Source organism: Pongo abelii, chromosome 5, assembly GCF_028885655.2.
Source record: "Pongo abelii isolate AG06213 chromosome 5, NHGRI_mPonAbe1-v2.0_pri, whole genome shotgun sequence".
NCBI classification, from domain to species: Eukaryota; Metazoa; Chordata; class Mammalia; order Primates; family Hominidae; genus Pongo; species Pongo abelii.
In genome coordinates, this window is record NC_071990.2 from 145,759,192 (window position 1) to 145,779,613 (window position 20,422).

At 42.0% G+C, this 20,422-nt stretch overlaps 1 non-coding gene and 1 pseudogene across 1 annotated transcript; one reads left to right on the forward strand and one right to left on the reverse strand.

The window, feature by feature from the left end:
* Nucleotides 1–3,019: 3,019 nt before the first annotated feature.
* LOC100446464 (translationally-controlled tumor protein-like) lies at nt 3,020–3,793 on the reverse strand (annotated as a pseudogene).
* A 15,523-nt stretch (nt 3,794–19,316) lies between these two features.
* Nucleotides 19,317–19,399, forward strand: TRNAL-UAA (transfer RNA leucine (anticodon UAA)). The gene has a single exon. It is a non-coding gene; the product is annotated as a tRNA-Leu (tRNA).
* The last annotated feature ends 1,023 nt before the right edge of the window (nt 19,400–20,422 follow it).

The window sequence follows — 20,422 nt, forward strand, 5'->3', positions numbered from 1 at the left end:
GGAGTGCAATGGTGCGATCTCGGCTCACTGCAACCTCCACCTCCTGGGTTCAAGCCATTCTCCTGCCTCAGCCTCCTGAGTGGCTGGATTACAGGCACACGCCACCAGGCCCAGCTAATTTTTCTATTTTTAGTAGAGACGGGGTTTCACCATGTTGGTCAGGCTGGTCTCAAACTCCTGACCTCATGATCTGCCTGCCTCGATTTCCCAAAGTGCTGGGATTGCAGTTGTGAGCCACCATGCTTGGCCTCTTTTACTTCTTTTGTTAAAAAAAAAAAAATTTAAGGCCTGCCCATTGTCAGTCTGATAAAATACAAATGCCATTCTTTTCTTTATCTTCTTATTGTATTACTCTTTAATAGGTAAAACTGGGAGAGAACAATGCTATTAATTCTATTTAGTTTATTGTTTATTTGCTTATTCTGCTTTTTTATTCAGAAGAAAAATTTAAGAACATATATTTTTTTTCCATTTTCGAAATTGTCACAAAGTCTTAAAAACAAAGCAGATACTGTGTTTTATACCTCAAACAAAAATTCAGAGAAATAGAAACATACCATGTAGCAAGTAAGCAATTGAATTCCTTCTTAAACTTTATTGTAAAAAACAAACAAAAGGAAACATCCATGCATTCAAATATATATTAGTAATTCCTCTGATTTATTTGACAGGAGAAAGAGGCTGGGATTTGCCAACAGCCCACATACTCTGTGTGGACTTGGTTGACAAGTGCTTTCCCCCTCCTTAGCTGTACCTGCACACTACACAGCAATAAATCATCAAATGTGCTTAAGGAGAGCAGGCAAATTTACTGCCACCCAGTGCTTGGTAGCATAAAAACACAGTTACCACATCCATTATTCATGGTATTGGGTCAGATGTGTAAGCCCACACACCACAGTGTGAAATGGCAAGGGCTTCTACCCTTAACTCTTTCCTACCTTTCTAAGTGATCCCATCTACCCTGTGGCTTTGCTACCTTATCCTGATCATTGTCAAACCTTTGTGGAGAGACGGTTGGCTGCTGATGACTCTGGCAGCCCTCTTTAGTTTGACTGATAAGGAGTCGACGAGTGTCAACATCACCCAAGATTCCCACATGTTGTGAGCATGAGTAGACAACGTCCCCGGGCAGATGGCATCCAAGCTAGACTCATTTTCCTTCGAGTGCACGACTGCTCTCATTCTCACCATTGGTAAAAGATTGTTTTTGAGTAGCAGGGGTCAGCTCATAACGGCTCCAGTTGGGTCCTACCCAAGCATAGTGTATTAGTCTGTTCTCACACTGCTAGAAAGACCTGCCCCCGGTCTGGGTAATTTAAAAAGGAAAGAGATTTAATTGACTCACAGTTCCATGTGGCTGGGGAGGCCTCAGGAAACTTACAATCATGGTGGAAGGGGAAGCAAACGTGTCCTTCTTCACATGGTGGCAGGAGAGAGAAGCGCCAGCAAGGAAAAGCCAGACACTTATAAAACCATCAGATCTCATGAGAACTCACTCACTATCATGAGGACAGCATGAGAGAAACTGCCCCCATGATTCAATTACTTCCCACCAGATTCCTCCTATGACACCTGAGGATAATGGGGATTACAATTCAAGATGAGATTTAGGTGGGGACACAGCCAAACCATATCACATAGCATGGGATAATCAGAGACTACATGAGCATCATCCATATCCTACTGCCTACTTGACCTCTCTTCTTGAACGTCCCACAGGTTCCTCAAACTCAGTATTCTGTTTTGCCTCCTATAGGCCTTCTTCATTCTGCCAGTTATCTAGAGGCAAAAACATCAGAATCACTTTCATTTCCATCATCTCTGTTCATAGCCAAGTGAAATTAAAGAATTATTGCCAATACTAAAAAAAATTAATATCTGTGGACTACTATACGGCTGATGTCATCTAAAATGCACACCAGATACCTGAGATGTAAAGACAACTATAATTTCCTGTCTGGATTTTTGTAATTGGCCCAAAAAGGAAGTGGTTTATACATCAGAGAATTGTGTTTTGAGTCACACTTAAATTTACATAGTCCTTAATGTTAATGGTTGCTCCTTTAATAAATGTCTGTTGCACAGAACTGATATTAATTAATTTTGGTTCTACCTTGCATACATATTTCTTACACATTTGTAAAGTACCTAGGACCAGCTTCTTGTAGACATGTTGTACCAGAATGATTTTTAATAGCTACCTATTTCACCTTCAGCAGTGTTTGCGTTTAGGTGATAAAAATTATATTGTCAACCAACATATATATGATATGTAATCTGGATGTACCATTGTTTGACATTTTCTAAGTCCACTCTGCCCTTGGATCTCTAACCAGTTTAGTTTGAGACCCCAACCTGAGTAATTGCAGAAAGACCCTTCCTTTAGTTAGATTGTCACACTCTTTGATATAGAGCAGGTGGGGACAGAGGATGTGGGCTTTCTTCACTGCCAGGTCCCAAGCCCATATTTCTTGCTAGCAAAAAACACAAGGTAAAATAAATATTCTTCATGAAGAAAGAAAAATTTGCCAGGTGCAGTGACTCACGCCTGTAATCCCAGCACTTTGGGAAGCCAAGGCAGGTGGATCACTTGAGGTCAGGAGTTTGAGATCAGCTTGGCCAACATGGTGAAACCCTGTCTCTACTAAAAATACAAAAATTAGCCAGGTGTGGTGGCAACAGCCTGTAATCCCAGCTTCTTGAGAGGCTGAGGCAGGAGAATTGCTTGAACCCAGGAGATGGAGGTTACAGTGAGCCGAGATCACACCACTGCACTCCAGCTTGAGTGACAGAGCAAAATTCTGTCTCAAAAAAAAAAAAAAGAAAGAAAAAAGAAAAATTTAAAGTAAAATTATACAAAAAAGAGAGAAAATTTAAAAAAAACAAATATTGAAATTAAAATACAAGATTAAATATGAATGTAATGATTATAAGATAAAATAATTAGACTGATGATCAAGGAAATAAAAAGGTATAAAATATAAAATAGAATAAAAATATAAATTGGATTCATTAGTTTTTTTTTAGTTTAAATGCATTTTATTTTTCGACAACCTACATAATATGTTCTTCTTAAAAACAATGCCTCCACTCCAAATAAATCATGGTCAAAATAAATGAAGAGCTCAAGATGACATCAGTCCCATTTGTCTTAAGTCCTGGTGTTGTGTGGATGACAAGCAGAAGCCAGTTACAATGACAGGTGATAGATCCAAAGTAATTGCCAAATTTGTTAACATTTTTCCATTTCTAAACCATCCTTAAAGAAAATCATATATAGGGTCACACCATCTTCACCGTAGTCCAATAGAGCAACCATGCCATCTGGATTCATGTTTTCACAATTAAAGTACTGGTAGTTTTTGAAATTAGCAAGGATGTCCTTGATTTGTTTTGCAGCCCCTGTCATAAAAGGTTTTACTGTTTCTGGTCTCTGTTCTTCAAGTTTGGCTTTGATTGATTTCATGTAATCTTTGATGGACTTCTTGTAGGCTTCTTTTGTGAAACTTGTTTCCTGCAGGTGATGGTTCATGACAACATCAACACCAGTGATTACTGTGCTATCTGTACCTTCGCCCTAGGGGCATTCAGCAGAGGCATTACCACCAATGAGTGAGTCATCAATGTTACCCTCTATCCTACCGACCATCTTCCCCTCCACCTCCAGGTACAGCCCGTCCACGATCTCCCAGATCTTGTAGATGTCGGAAAACATCTCATCGTGGCTGATGAGGTCCCGGTAGATAATCATGATGGCGGCTGAAGGGAGACGATGCAGCGCTAACTTAGCAGGAGCCTGAAGCTCGCAGCAAGCGCGGTGCAGCCTGAGCGGTGCCAAGGTGGAGAGGGGAGCGGGTGGGGTGGGAAAAAAAGCTGGATTCATTAGTCTTTTATGAAAAATATAAATATGGATTAAAAACAAAAATTCTAGGCTGAACTAGGAATATAATTTCAAAAGGATGTGAAAGTATTATTTTTAATGGAAATATAAATAAAGACAAAGTAGGAAAAACAAAATAGAGGCAGAATACTTAAAGAATAAACAAGTAAAATTGAAATGGGGGAAATTAGATAAAATAAATGAAATAAGATAATATATGTAAAGTGCTTCTCACAGTAAAGTGATGTTGAGATGTTGCTCCATAAAACAACATTTATCTTTTACAAAATTCGAAAATAAAACATGAGGGGATAATGGGGGCAGGAAGGAGGAGAGTCCTAGTAAAAGCAAACGAGGAGTCTTTGGCAAAATTCTCATTTAGCTTTCTCTAGAGTTGGGTCCTGGATAGCTGGGAGATAGGACGCACAGAGCAATACAAGGTTTCTATCCCCTCTGCCCTCGTCCCATGTCCCCAGCAACCTTGCATCTCTTTATGGTATCCATCAGAGGGGATCCAGAGCTGTCTGAAAGAGCCTCACCACAAACTGGATTCGTTGACTTCACACCTGCTCAGCCACCACCTCTTTTCTTTGGCATCCATAAGAACAGCATGCACAGGGATCGAAAAGTGCATTGAAAGTATTTGGTAGTCCTCAGTATAAGCACAGATGGCTTCCCATTCTCACCCTTAGATGCAAAAATGTGTCCTAGTAGTAATGGTAGTTAGTGATAATATTCTGAAGATCTATGAGATGGCCATATTTCTTCATAATCTGTTTAAATAATGGATTTAAAACTCACCTGGAAGTGGAAGCATTTAACTAACGTTTAAATAAAATTGTATTAGAATGATGCTAGGAAGTGAGAGATTTCTGGTAAAGTGAAAGTGAAGGTTCTATCAAGGACAAGAACACAATTTGGGAAAAGGAAGCATTAAGGTTCACACAACAATTTTTATATATATATATATATTTGCACACACAAAATCTATATATGTATAAATATATTTCATATATAACCCCCCAACACAAGACAGCAAGTTCACCCTCTGGAGATAGCCTTACTTATAAAATAGAGATAAATATTAAGAAATAAAGCCAATAACAGGCGCTCAGTCAAGGAAGCAACTTCTAGGGAATACTTTAGATCCCTTCACTGATCTGCACATATTCGTATGAAGACTCAGCTAGGAATGCCTTTGACAGAAACTGTACTGTGATCACAGTGACCCTAAAACTTGAGCATGCTTCAGTATCACTGGACTCTGAGATGCAGATTCAGGACATTGGGGTGGGGCCAGAGAAAGTGCATTTCCAACAAGTTCCCAGATAATCTTTATGCTGTTGGTCAGAGGACCACACTTTGAGAGCCACAGGCTTATATTTAAAAGCATGCTAATTTTCTTGTACAACAAGAAGACTGGAGGTAAGTGGTTTCTGGTTGGCTGTAGCTCCATAAGGTCTTTGAAGGCAAAATCCCTTTCTAATTTACCATCTGACATCTTTGGGTATTAGCACATTATCCATAGAAATGCGACCTCCCTGCCCCCAATCCTGGCCCTGTGGTCACAGCATAGCCAACGCAGTTCCAAGGTTTCTATCTTCACATTGTCATATCCAATAGAAGTTCCTCTTCAAAAGTTTAGTTTGTTTAGTTTCCTTATTCTCTACTTTCAAGGTCCAACTTCCTTATCCTTTTTGCCTCCCTGCTCCTGGTTCCAGTAAACAACTCTCCCACCAGTCCTTATCTGCAGAGCCCACATCTGCCATTCACTCTGTAATTTACCACTCCCACTGTAACAGCTCTTCCCGCCAAAGCTGTCTTTCAAGTTAGCCAACTGGGTTCAGTTTAGATTGTGTGGTCCAACTCCAGCCAACAGGGACAGGACACAGTAGTAGGGACAAGTTGCGTTATGAATAAAAACCCTTTCCCTCCTTTGTTCAGTGTGCTCTCATGGCAACTGCGAGAAAGCACCCTTCTGCAGAAGTAAATTTGCCTTGCTGAGAAATCTTTTGTTTGAGTGCTCATTTTCTTTGCGACTCTGAGCTTTGCTTCCAACAACATGATCCCATTCAAGGGAGGAAGAAAAAGGGAAGGAATAGCAAGCACAAGGCTTTTACTTCCCAAGACTCTGTTTTTTAAATCCAAAAAGAAAATCCTTTCCAGAACTTCCAACCAGCTTTTTCTTATCTCTCATTGGCCAGAACTGGATCACACACCACTCTGCAACTGTCTCCCAATGAATTACTGTATTGACCAAAGGGATAAGATGACAATTACTGGTTTACACTAATAATGGTTCATTCCCTGGGGCTGGAGAATAAGTCTACCTTCCCTGAAATTAACGTGTCTCTGCCCACTGTCTGAATAAAATAAGATTTCCTTTATCAGGGAGAAAGGTGAGGAATGGCTGTTGGATAAGCAAGCAACAATGGCTACCAAAAGAGCCCACCTCATGCTGTAGCAGTGAAACAGCAAAAGAGCTAACATAACTAACTCCATTTTTGTTTAAGAGGGCTTTGCCCATTCTTACACATAAGCTAGGATAATTTCAGAGCACTGAGACAATATGCAAAAACAACTAGTAAAGTCTGGGGTTAAAGGGGAAGTAACTATGGTTTGTTTAATATTTATTATTTTTTTTAACTTTTAAGTTCAGGGTTATATGTATAGGTTTGTTATATAGGTAAACCCGTGTTATGGGGGTTTGTTGTACAGATTATTTTGTCACCCAGGTATTAAATCTAATACCCATTAGTTATTTTTTCCTTATCCTCTCCCTCCTCCCTTCTCCCTCAAGTAGACCCCAGCACCTACTGTTGCCTTCTTTGTGTTCATGATTTCTCATAATTTAGCTCCCACTTATAAATGAGAACATGCAGTATTTGGTTTTCTGTTCCTGCTTTAGTTTACTAAGGATAATGGCCTCTAGCTCCAGCCACATTCCCACAAAACACATAATCTCATTCTTTTTTATGGCTGCTTACTATTCCATGGTGTGTGTGTACTTCATTTTCTTTATCCAGTCTACCACTGATGGGTGTTTAGGTTGATTCCATGTCTTTGCTATAGTGAATAATGCTGCAGTGAACGTTTGCATGCATATGTCTTTATGGTTGAATTATTTATAATCCTTTGGGTATATATGCCCAGTAATGGAATTGCTGGATTGAATACTAGCTCTGCTTTTAGCTCTTTGAGGGACCAGCATACTGCTTTCCACAATGGTTGAACTAACTTACATTCTCACCAACAGTGTATAAGCATTCCTTTTTCTCTGCAACCTCACCAACATCTGTTATTTTTTGACTTTTTACCAGTAGCCATTCTGACTGGTGTGAGATGGTATCTCATTGCAATTTTGATTTGCATTTCTCTAATGATCAGTGATGTTGAGCTTCTTGTCATATGTTTGCAGTCACAGTTATGTCTTATTTTGAAAAGTGTCTGTTCATGTTCTTTTGCCCACTTTTTAATGGGGTTGTTTTTTCTTGTAAATTTGTTTAAATTTTTTATAGATGCTGGATATTAGAACTTTGTCAGATGCAAAATTTTTCTCCCATTCTGTAGATTATCGATTTACTCTGTTGATGGTTTCTTTTGCTGTGCAGAAGCTCTTTAATTAGATCCCATTTGTCAATTTTTGCTTTTGTTGCAATTGCTTTTGGCATCTCCATCATGAAATCTTTGCCTGTTCCTATGTCCAGAATGGTATTGCTTAGGTTATCTTCCAGAGTTTTTATAGATTTGGGTTTTACCTTTAAGTCTTTAATCCATCTTGAGTTGATTTTTGTATGTGGTGTAAGGGAGGGGTCCAGTTTCAGTCTTCTATATATGGCTAGCCAGTTATCCCAGCACCATTTATTGAATACAGAATCCTTTCCCCATTGCTTGTTTTTGTCAGCTTTGTCAAAGATCAGGTAGTTGTAGGTGTGCAGCCTTATTTCTGGGCTCTCTATTCTGTTCCATTGGTCTATGTTTGTTTTTGTACAAGTATCACATGGTTTTGGTTACTATAGCCCTATAGATAGTTTGAAGTTGGGTAGTGTGACACCTTCAGCTTTGTTCTTTCTGCTTAGGGTTGCCTTGGCTATTTGGGCTCTTTTTTGATTCCATATGAATTTTAAAATAGCTTTTTTCTTGTTCTATGGAAAATATCATTGGTAATTTAATAGGAATAGTATTGAACCTTTAAATTGCTTTGGGCTGTATGGCCATTTTAATGATATTGATTCTTCCTATCCATGAGCATAGAGTATTTTTCCATTTGTTCGTGTCATCCCTGATTTCTTTGAGCAGTGTTCCATAGTTCTCATTGTAGAGATCTTTCAGCTCCTGGTTAGCTATATTCCTAGGCATTTTATTATTTTTGTGGTGATCGTGAATGGGATTGCATTCCTGATTTGGCTCTCGGCTTGATTGTTCGTGTATAGGAATGCTAGTGATTTTTGTACGTTGATTTTGTATTCTGAGACTTCACTGAAGTTGATAATCAGTTTAAAGAGATTTTGGCCTGAGACTGGGGTTTTCTAGATATAGAATCATGTTATCTGCAAACAGGTATAGTTTGACTTCCTCCCTTCTTATTTGGATGTCCTCTACTTCTTTCTCTTTCCTGATTGCTCTGGCCATAACCTCCAATACTATGTTTAATAGCAGTGGTGAGAGATGAGGACATCCTTGTCTTGTGCTAGTTTTCAAGGAGAATGCTTCCAGCTTTTGCCCATTCAGTATGATGTTGGCTGTGGGTTTGTAACAGGTGGCTCTTAATATTTTGTGGTATGTTCTTTCAATACCTAGTTTGTTGAGAGTTTTTAACATAAAGGAGTGTTGAATTTTATTGAAAGCCTTTTCTACAAATATGGTATAATTATGTGGTTTTTGTCTTTAGTTTTATTTATGCAATGAATCACATTTATTGATTTGTGTATGTTGAATCAGTTTTGCATCCCAGGGATAAAGCCTACTTGTTGGTAGTGGAGAAGCTTTTTCCTGTGCTGCTGGATTTGAGTTGCCAGTATTTTGTTGAGGATTTTTACATAGATGGTAATCAAGGATATTGGCTTGAAGTTTTCTTTTTCTGTTGTGTCTCTGCCAGCTTTTGGTATTAGGATGGTGCTGGCCTCATAGAATGAGTTAGGGAGGAGTCCTTTCTCCTCAATTTTTTGGAATTGTTTGCATAGGAATGGTACCAGCTCTTCTTGGTACATCTGATAGAATTTGGCTATGAATCTGTCTGGTCCTTGGCTTTTTTGGATTGGTAGGCTATTTATTACTGATTCAATTTCAGAGCTCATTTTTGGTCTGTTGAGGGATTCAATTTCTTCCTGGTTCAGTCTTGGGAGGGTGTATATGTCCAGGAGTTTGTCCATTTCTTCTAGATTTTCCAGTTTGAGTCCAGAGAGGTGTTCATAATATTCTGTGATGGTTATATGTATTTCTGTGGGGTCAATGGTAATCTCCCCTTTGTCATTTCTACTTGTGTTTATTTGGATCATCTCTCTTTTCTTCTTTATTATTCTACCTAGCAAGCTAACCATTTTATTTTTTATTTTTTTCAAAAAAAAAAAAAAAAAAACAACTCCTGGATTCGTTGATCCTTTTAATGGTTTTTTGTGTGAACCCTTTGGTTCAGTTCTGATTTTAGTTATTTCTTGTCTTCTACAAGTTTTGGGATTGGTTTGCTCTTGGTTCTCTAGTTCTTTTCGTTGTAATGTTAGGTTGTTAAATTGAGATCTTTCTGATGTGAGTGTTTGGTGCTGTAAATTTCCCTCTTAACACTGAATTAGCTGTGTTCCTGAGATTCTGGTACGTTGTGTCTGTGTTGTTATGAGTTTCAAAAAGCTTCTTGATTTTTGCCTTAATTTCATTATTTACCAAGAAGTCATTCAGCAGCAAGTTATTCGATTTCCATATAAATGTATGGTTTTAAGCATGCTTTTTAGTCTCGAATTCCATTTTTATAGTGCTGTGGTGCTGTGGTTGTTATGATTTCAATTATTCTGCATTTGCTGAGGAGTGTTTTATGTTCAATCATGTGGTTGATTTTAAAGTACTGCCATGTGGCAATGAGAAGAATGTACATTCTGTTGTTTTGGGGTGGAAAGTTCTGTAGATGTCTGTCAGGTCCATTTGATTCAGTGCTGAGTTTAGGTCCTGAATATCTTTGTTAATTTTCTGTCTCAAAGATCTGTCTAATATTGTCAGTGGGGTGTTAAAGTCTCCCACTAGTATTGTGTGGGAGCCCAAGTCTCTTCGAAGGTCTCTAAGAACTTGCTTTATGAATCTGGGTGCTGCTGTGTTGGGTGCGTATTTAGGATGGTTAGGTCTTTTTGTTAAATTAAACCCTTTACCATTATTTAATGTCCTTCTTTTTTCTTTCTTTTTTTTGTTGTTGTTGGTTTAAAGTCTATTTTGTCTGAAATAAGGATTGCAATGTCTACTTCTCTCTGTTTTCCATTTTCTTGGTAGATTTTTCTCCATCCCTTTATTTTGAGCCTATGTATGTCATTGCATGTGAGATGAGTCTCTTGAAGACAGCATACCATTGGGTATTGCTTCGTTGTCCAGCTTGCCACTCTGTGCAATCAGCATTTAGCCCATTTACATTCAAGGTTAGTGTTGAAATGTGTGAATTTGATTCTGTCATCATTATGTTAGCTGGTTATTATGCAGACTTGTGCGGTTGCTTTATAGTGTCACTGGTCTGTGAACCTCAGTGTGTTTTTGAAGTGGCTGGTAATGGTCTTTCCTTTCCATGTTTAGTGCTTCCTTCAGGAGCCCTTGTAAGGCAGGTCTAGTGGCAACGAATTCTTTGGCACTTGCTTGTTTGAAAAGGATCTTATTTCTCCTTTTCTTATGAAGCTTAGTTTGGCCACATAGGAAATTATTGGTTGGAATTTCTTTAAGAATCTTGAATATTGTCCCCCAATCTCTTATGGCTTATAGGGTTTCTGCTAAGAAGTTCACTGTTAGTCTGATGGGCTTCCCTTTGTAGGTGTCCTGACCTCTCTCTCTAGCTGCCTTTAACATTTTTTCTTTCATTTCATCCTTAGAGAATCTGATGATTATGTGTCTTGAAGGTGATCTTCTTGTGAAGTATCTTACTGGGGTTCTCTTCATTTCCTGAATTTTAATATTGACCTCTCTATGTAAGTTGGGGAATTTCTCATGAATGAAATCCTGAAATATGTTTTCCAGCTTGCTTCCATTCTCCTCATCTCTTTCTGGGACACCAATAAGTCATAGATTTGATCTCTTTACATAATCCCATATTTCTCAGAGGTTTTGTTCATTCCTTTTCCTTCTTTTTTATCTTTTCTTGTCTGACTGTCTTATTTCAGAAAGCTATTCATTGAGCTCTGAGATTCTTTCCACAGCTTGGCCTATTCTGCTTTTAATACTTGTGATTGCATTATGAAATTATTATAGTGTGTTTTTTAGCTTTATCAGGTTGGCTACATTGTTTTCTATACTGACTATTTTGTCTGTCAGCTCCTGCATTGTTTTATCATGATTCTTAGTATCCTTGGATTGATTTCCAATGTACTCCTTCATCTCAATGATCTTCATTCCTATCTGTATTCTGAAATCGATTTCTGTCATTTCAGCCATCTCAGCCTTGTTCAGAGCCCTTCCTGGCAATGTAGTGAGGTTGTTTAGAGGAATGAAAGCAGTCTGGCTTTTTGAGTTGTCACTGGTTCTTTCTCATCTTGCTAGGCTAATGTTCCTTCAATTTTTGAAGCTGCTGTTCTTTGGATGGGCTTTTTTCCTTTTATCCTATTTGATGCTCTTAACGATTTTATTGTGGAGGAAGGTGGGTTCAGCCAACTGGCTTCATTTCTGGAAGATTTTAGGGGGCCGAAGCTCAGCTTCCAACCCCTGGACTATATGCTCTAACTCTAGGGGACTTGTATCAGCCTCAACTTAGTTCTCTGTCTCCTCGAGGCTAGGAATCCACTGTGCTGGGGGGCTGATATGCTCCCAGGTGGCTGGTCACTACACTCCAATTGGTGGTGTCAACCAAAGTGTTTTTGGTGTGGTGACAGCAGGATTGTCCTCATTCTCACATGCCAGCAGCAGTGGCAGCATGGTGAGGTGCATGCTTCTTGGCTGCAGCAGGGTGCTAGTGGATGCCAGGGTGCCTGCCTCCCTGTGGGCATTCACAGCTGCAGTGGAGGCAGCACGGCTTGAGGAGGAGGAGGGTCCCACTGGCAACTGTACATGCAGTTGTGCTGGTGGTGGTGTTAGCATGGAGTTGGGGTGCTGATCAATGCAGGTCTGAGTGTGCCATCTGTGCACGTTCATGCAAGTGGGGATGGCTGGGGAGGGTCTTCTGTTCTCTGTGCCTACTTTCACTCTACTGGCAGTGTTGATGCAGGGGCAGGGCATTGGCAGGGACAGGGCTAGTGGGCTCTATGCCCACCAAGGCTCTGACTGCAATGGCAGTATGGTGGGGGAGGGAGGCTGGTAGAGTCAAATGCACTTCTGCCAGCAGCAGTGGTGAAGCAGGGTGCATGCAGGGTGCATGGTGCCTCATGGTGGGGCAAGGATAGCAAAATCTGCTCATGCACATACATGCTGACAAAGCAATGTGGGGGGTGGCCATGGGCCCAGGGGAAGCTACGGTGCAGGGAAGGAGTGGGTAGACTGATATGTGGCCATGGAGACCACCGCACTGCAGCTCTCCACTAGTCAGGCATGGTCCACCAGTGCAAAAGCTATAGTGTGGGCCCCCAGGGCACCCGAGGCTGCCCTGCAAGCAGACATTGCCAGGTTGGGGTTCCAGAAGGGACCAGAAGACCAAGGACTACTCAGGTCAGACCAGTCCAGTCTAATGGGCAAGACCACCCTGCAGAGTTCAAGTCTGACAGTTCCACTAGGACTTAAGTCTCCTGTGGGAGCTAGTGGAGCCTAGAGAGATGGCTATCCCTGGCTGTGCTCCACTACAGATGCTCCCTCACCAAACACTCCAGGCTGTGCATCAGCTGGCTGCCCCTGCCACTTCTCTAAGCAGCTCTCCTTGCCAACTCAGGTGTCCGTGGTGGTTGAGGGGTCTCTACCTGCTGGGATTCCAGAGGCTGTGACAAAAGCAGGTTGCTCCTTACCAGTTCAGCTCACCCATTACCCCAGAGTTGCTGGGGGCCAGAAACGAGCCCTGATGCTTGGTAGCCTCATGCAGGGTTCCCAGCTTCCTCCCCCTTCAGCCCAGCTTCTGTGTCTTCCCTGCATCTACTCTTGGTGCCTTCCCTCTGAAGGTCTATTAGGAGTGTGCCAGTTATCCTGGTTCCCCCATTCCTCTGTGGCAGCTGTTCAACCTGGTTGTGTCTAGTTGGTCCTTGTTAAAGATTTGTAGAAGCATTATGACCAAGGACAAATAATTTCCTAACCTCCTCAGACCCTCGCTGCCACCTAGGTGTCTTCAGTCATTGGTTAACTCTTAATCTCAACTCTCTCCTCCACCCTTTGCCCTTAACATAAAAAGAGCCTGAAATTTGTAATGACTTAAGATGATATTTTGGAACGGCAGTTCACCATCTTCTCGGTTTTGCCAGCTTTCTGAATAAACCTGCTTTTCTTCCCATCAACCCTCGTTTCTTGTGTCTGGCTTAAGTGGCAAACCTGGGTTCTGTTTTAATGCCAGACAACCAGCGGAGATATTTTACATGCATATTTCACTTAATTCTCACAATATTTCTCTCAGGTAGGAATTATTATTCCCACTTTACAGATGAGACTTGAGGAAATTGGTAAGTTGTCTATACAGCTACGAAAGAATTACGATTTGAACTAGCTCTACTGACTTGACAGTTTAAACAATACATTTATATTACTATGCACTGCTGCCTTTTATTTTATCGATAGTTCAGAAAAATTATTGTTATCATAATGAAAACCCTCTGTTATGGACGAAAAGGCAAATTTACATCCTGCTTTACCGTGTAGGATATGTGTATACTCTATTTCATAAAAGTTTGAGACAAAAATTTAAATTCTACAAGTAAATAAAGAGAAAATTCTGTCACCAAAAAGAATACATTTCTAATAACACAAACTGTAATTTCTATTACAGTAGGGCCCCCTTATTCTTGAGGATACATTCCAAGACCCCCAGCAAATGCCTAAAACTGCAGATAGTACTGAATGTGATATACACTATGATACTTTGATCTGACCACCAGGAGGGTTACTAAGTGACTGACAGGCGAGAAGTATAGACAGAGTGGACATACTGGAAAAGAGATGATTCACGTTCCATGCGTGAGATTTCATCACACTACTCAGAATGATACTCAATGGGAAACTTATGAATTGTTTGCTTTTGAAATTTTCCATTTAATATTTTCAAACCGCAGTTGACTGTGGGTAACTGAAACTGAGGAAAGTAAAACTGCAGCTAATGGGGGGCTACTGTATAATGAGTAACGCCAGGCAGAGCAAGAAGGATATTTCTAGAGTGTAATTTGGAGCTTCCTGAGTTTTGTAAACTCACACTTGTAAGTGCAGCTTATTCTTACTCCTTTAACTTTACAACTGTGTGTGTGGTGGGAAGATAGGATTTATGGGGGGCTTGGAAGAGAGTTAGGCAGGGAAGAGCAGGCACGAGAAAAAGCAGAGGAGAGACAGAAAATGGTTTAGCATCTTCAAAAGACAAGGGACCCCAATTTAGTATGACTTTGATTATACGGGTTGTGAATGAGAGGTTTCACATTTTACTTTATTTCTACATTGTTTGGATGTCATACAACGTTTACAACTTGAATCTGTTTCTGTAAAGATGTTTTCATTCTGAAAAGATTAAGAGAGAGAAAGATAAGCATAGAAGCTACATTTCAGAGGATTCTGGAAAAAAACAGAAAGCAAATGAGTAGGCTTGGAAAGTACGGGCAATCTATTTAAGAATTTGAAAACAAATGCAAGAAGGAAAGTTGGATGTTAGCAAGGAGGTTAGCAGGATTACTCTTTCTTTTAAAATAGATGTGTAGAAACCCACGGATGCAAAGATGGGAACAATAAACACTGGGGTATTACAATGGGGTGTGACAGAGTGGGGAAAAGGGTTGAAAAACTATTAGGTACGAAGTTCCCTACTTGAGCAACAGGTTTATTAGAGGCCCTAACCAAAGTATCATGTAATATATCCATGTAACAAACTTACACATGTACCCTCTGAATCTAAAATTTTTTTTAAAAAGAAAGAAAAATTTAAAATATATATAAACAGGCCATGCGTGGTGGCTCATGCCTGTAATCCCAGCACTTCGGGAGGCTGAGGCAGTTGGATCACTTGAGGTCAGCCCTGCCAACATGGTGAAACCCAGTCTCCACTAAAAATACAAAAATTAGCTGGGCGTGGTGGTGCATGCCTGTAGTCTCAGCTATTCAGGAGGTTGAGGCAAGAGAATCGCTTGAACCTCAGAGGCAGAGGTTGCAGTGAGCCGAGATCATGCCACTGCGGTCCAGCCTGGGCCACACAGAGAGACTCTGTCTCTAAATAAATAAATAAAATATATATAAACAACTCTGAAAATAATAAAATAAAATAAAATAGATGTAAAGAAACAAAATACATGCCTGTGAGCACATCATCAGTGCTAGAGAAACTAACTTTGCCTAGTATTAGTGCTATAGTATTAGAATTAGTGCATTACAGTATTAGTAGAATATTAATATTAACGTATTAGTGCTCATAGCTATGTAAAAACAGCACAACATTTAGCAGCCTAAAGCAACAAATATTCATTATCTCACTTGGTTTCTGAGGATCATGAAATCAGGGCTTAGATGGGTGGTTCTGGCTCAGGGTCTCTCCTGAGGTTGCAGTCAAGTTGCTGCCTCTTGTTACAGTCATCAGAAGGCTTGACTGAGGTGGAAGACTCATTTCCAAGCTCACTCATGTGAGACCTCAGGTCCTCGTGGTGGTTACTAGAGGCTTCCGTTCAGAGCCTCCATGTGGGACATCACAGCTGGCATCCTCCAGAGTGAATGGTCCAAGACGGGACAACCACAGTGGTAGCAGCAGTGCCTTTTGATGATTTCATCTCCAAGGTTGCAGACCACTTTCATTTTATTCTGTCCATTAGAAATGAGTCACTAGATTCAGCCCACACTCAAGGGGAGGAAAGGTAGTCTTCCCCTGTTGAAGACGGAAGTATGAAAGCATTTATGGACATATTTTTAAAACCATCACAGAATGTATGAAGAATATCATGGCTTAACTAAGCACATATACACACTGAAAACTAGTTTAAATAGCGTGGAACATTTCTCTGTAAGAAGTATGTTAAATGCAGTTTCTTGAACGTGAAGCCATTTTGATGTTACAAAATCTGTCCTAATATTGACATTTACTCTCTAATATTGTCAGTTATAACAAATGCCATGGCACAGTGCTTTTCACATTTTGTTCCAACACTCAAGTGGGTATTTGTCATGCCTTGTAGTTGCCAGCAAGTTTGGCAACTTTTCCTATGTTTGGGGGATTTCTTCCATTTTCAAGACTGCTTCCTGAGGCAGAAGCCAGAACTTTCTTTCCTATCCACCCTTGCAGCAAGCATCCAGGGATGGAACTTCTGTTCTTCCACACAGACACTTCCATGTATGATATAGATTTGGAAGATGGCAGCATGGCCCTGAATCCAGTTTCTAGGAAGGGTGGAGTAAATGACTTCAATGATGGAATCAGACCTTGGACTCTCTCCATCTTGGGGTTCTGCTTCCCCCTGTGCTGGCTTTATTCTCAGATTGCCTGTCTCTTCCAGTGCTCCTAGTGCCTCATCACCGCACTCCCAGTTTATCATTCTCAGAATTTTCATTATCAATTGCTTCACTTAAACAAAAGAACAAACAAACAGTGGTACAAATAATAGCTATTTTATTATTTCCACAGATTTTGTGAATCAGGAATTGGAAAAGGATACTATGGGGACAAACTGTCTACGCTGCATACATAATAATATGGGGTAATTAACTGGAAGGAATCAGTGACTGTGGGGGAGGAGTCACTTGATAACTAGGGGCTGGAATCATCTGAAGGCTCATGCAGTAATATTTATAGCAGTTAATACTGCCTGTTGTTTGAGGGCAGTCACCTGAAACAACTATATGTGGCTACTTGGGCTTCCTCACAGCATGGTGGCTCAGTTCCAAGATCAAGTATCTCAAAAAAACAAAGTGAAGTACAGGTACAGCAACTTTTATGACCTAGCCTCAGAAGTCACATAGTATCACTCCTCCACACAAGCTCCTTTCCAGATTCAATGAATGAGAACACAAACCTCCCCCTCCCCCCACATTCCATCTATTAATGGGAGGGGTGTCAAAATCACATTGGAAGAAAAACATTAGTAATGGGAGATACTGTTAGAGTTTTGCTGTGTGGCAGGTTGTATTTTTCCAAAGATGACCAACGATAAACTAACTTGTACCAGGCTCATCCTTAAACAGCAGCCAGAAATTTTTAATACAATTTTGAGGCTTCAGAACGTGCATTTCTAAGGGATACCCTACGATGCGGCTGTGTTACTCCAAACTGTCTTATACTAGGGGCTTGTTGGAAGCTGAGTCTGGGGTTAAGAAAAATATCATTCAAATAGTACTGTGGTTTGAATGTGTCCCTCACACACCTACTTTACAGGGTTGTTAAGAAATTTTTATTCATTTATTTTAGAAATGGAATCTCACTATGTTGCCCAGGCTGGAGTGCAGTGGTGGCTATTTACAGGCACAATTATGACACACACAGCCTTGAACTCCCAAGCTCAAGCAATCCCCTGGCCTCAGCCTCCCGAGTAGCTGGGACTACAGGAACGCAACACCACGCCCAGCTGAAAATTAAATGACAAGATATATGTAAAGAGCTTAGAGCAATGCTTGTCACATAGTGACATGTTCTCAATCCATGTTATTATTATTTCAGTGCCTTGAAAGCCATTTTTATCAAGACTGTGGCCTCTGACAATTTGGCGCCACACAATGGAGATGGCGGGTGGCAGGTGGCACTCTGGTGACCCCATGTCATCACCACGTGGCTGCCTCTTGACCCTGGCAGAGTCTAAGTTCCCTTTCTTCTCTCAGCACCGCAGGGCAAGGCCTGAGGAACTGCTCTTGCCTGAGCTCCTGTTGTGTACTTCGGAGGGCCGGGCCTGGCGCTTAGAAGGAGGGGTGCTATTGAGGTCAGGACATAGGCGCAGGCCTCTGACAGCTTACAATGCTGTGTGGCAAAGTGTGAAGGGGGTGATTCTCCCGGTTACTATCCTGAGGCCCTCTCGCAGGGGCAGTTTTCTAAGAGTTGGCGGAAACTCCGGGAACCAGGGCAGCAGGCTCGTGACAGCCTGTGTTCCCAGGCATCGCAGGAGTTCCAGGAAGAGGCAAGACAGTTCTTACAATGTGACCCAGTAGGAGAGCCATTGGTGAGGTCTTGCACAGTGAGGTTAGTGTGTGCAGTCTCCAGGCTGATAGAAGTTCTTGATGAAGAAGTCGCCGCCTGCACCATATGAACAAGGGCGTGGCCGGACAGTCGTGTGGCTGCCAGATCCCAGCTCAGCCACAGGCCCCTACCACTCCACAACACAGAGCCTGGGCTCTGGGTTCTGTGGTAGATATGAGGTCCTGGGTAGTGGGGAATGGAGTGGAAGTGCTGGGAAAAGGGATAACAGGACAAACTGAATCTCATGCGCACAGAAAGGAAGGAGAGCATTGCAAAACAAGAAAGGGGAACAGAAATATCTCATTGCATTGTAGGGCAGCGGGGGCAAAGAGGAGGCCACCGCACTGCATCCAAGGCTGTGCAGTGGCGATGGTGCCTTCAGCCACCAGGAAGGGAGACTTTGCCACGCTCCCCTGCATGTGGCGTGGCACAGGCGACACGCGCATTTCTACAAAGCCTCCCTCCCGTGTGACTTGTGGCACGTGCGAAGAAGAAAAGCGGCCCCTAGGGGCAGAGGGTCCAGGAACTCTGCTGCTGCCCGTGCACCTCATTCCTTGAAACCTACTCTGCTTAGAACAACACAAACTAAACGCCGCCCTGTGGGCCGCGTCCCTGCACCACCAACCAGGCGCCTCCAGAACGCGCTCCCAGGAACCCAGAAGTTTGCTGGTGTGTGTTTGCGGCGCCCGCGGACCTCGAAACTGAAAGCTAGAGGGCCCGGAGTCTGGCCCCAGCCAAAGGCCCGCGAGCGCCGCTGCCGCAGCCGCCGCCCCAGCGGAGAGCACGCCGCTCCGCTGCAGTTGTCTTCACTGCCTCAGCGGGCCGGGGGCAACAGTGAGCCGCGGCGGCGAGAAACCGAGGTACCGGCGTGGCGGCCGCCCCAGCCCGGGCTGGGAGAACCGAGAGAGTGGCAGCGAAAATTCTCTGCGTTCTGGAAGGAGGGTGCGGGCAGGAGGAGGTAGAGGACGCCTTGTAAGCAGAGCGAAAACAACGTTCAACGTCGGTACCAGGATGGCCGAGTGGTTAAGGCGTTGGACTTAAGATCCAATGGACATATGTCCGCGTGGGTTCGAACCCCACTCCTGGTAGCTTCCCGTTTTTCTCTTAAATTATTTTATTTTTTAAAAATACGAATCTCACGGAACACACCACGCCTTGGACATTAGAATTCCGACTTCTGGCTGGGAGAAGCGCAACGCTCACATGCAAAGTCCTACTTCCCACCAAGAGACCGCGCAGGCGGCGGTCCTCAGAGCTCCGCTCACCTTCCCAGTTGCGGGGCGGGAGGCGGCCGGGAGGGGGAGGGCTGTGACCTGGAGGGTATTTTTAAAACTGCCTATGCAAAAAAGTAAAAAATGCATCTCTTTTTTTCCCCCCTCTCTCTCTCCCTTTTTTTTCCCCCCGCCAATGTTAATTTTGTGCACACAACCCTTCTATTAACTCCTAGAAGGCGGAGACTGTATCATCCTAGATGTAAAATGCACTCCAACTTGGGTTCGGCTTAGAATTTTTAAATACAGCGTGGTCAAGTTTTTTTTTCTTCTTCTTCCTTTAAAATTGTTTGTTTAATGAGAGCCATCTAAGAATTTTTAAAAGTTGCAAGTACAATGCAAATAACTTCTTTTCCTCTCTTGAATCATTTAAAAGTAAAATACCGAGTGGATGCCCAAGTACTACTATTAAAATCAGGAAATTAACATTGATGATTTAATACCATCTAATCCTCGGTCCGCATTCGGTCACCACTTGTCGCAAGAATGTTCTTTATAGCAAAAGGCTCCTCTTCAGAATGATGCGTTGCATTTACTTGTCCTGTCTCCTTCGGCTTCTTCCGTGTGGATCAGCTCCTCAGCCTCTGCTGACTTTCATGATCTTGACACTTCTGTTGACAAGCCAGCCGGTTTGTAGAATGTCCCTTTGTCAGTCTAGGTTTTCTGGTGTTTCCTCCTGATGAGATCCAGGCTCTGTTTATTTAGCAGGACTTCCACAGAAGCCATGCCGTGTTCTCACGGCAGCCTCTCAGGCGGCATGATTTCCGTGTGGCCTGCTTCTCTGCCAGGCTTCTCCTCTATAAAGTTACTGTTTTCCCTTTGTGATTAGTACCTGTTTTA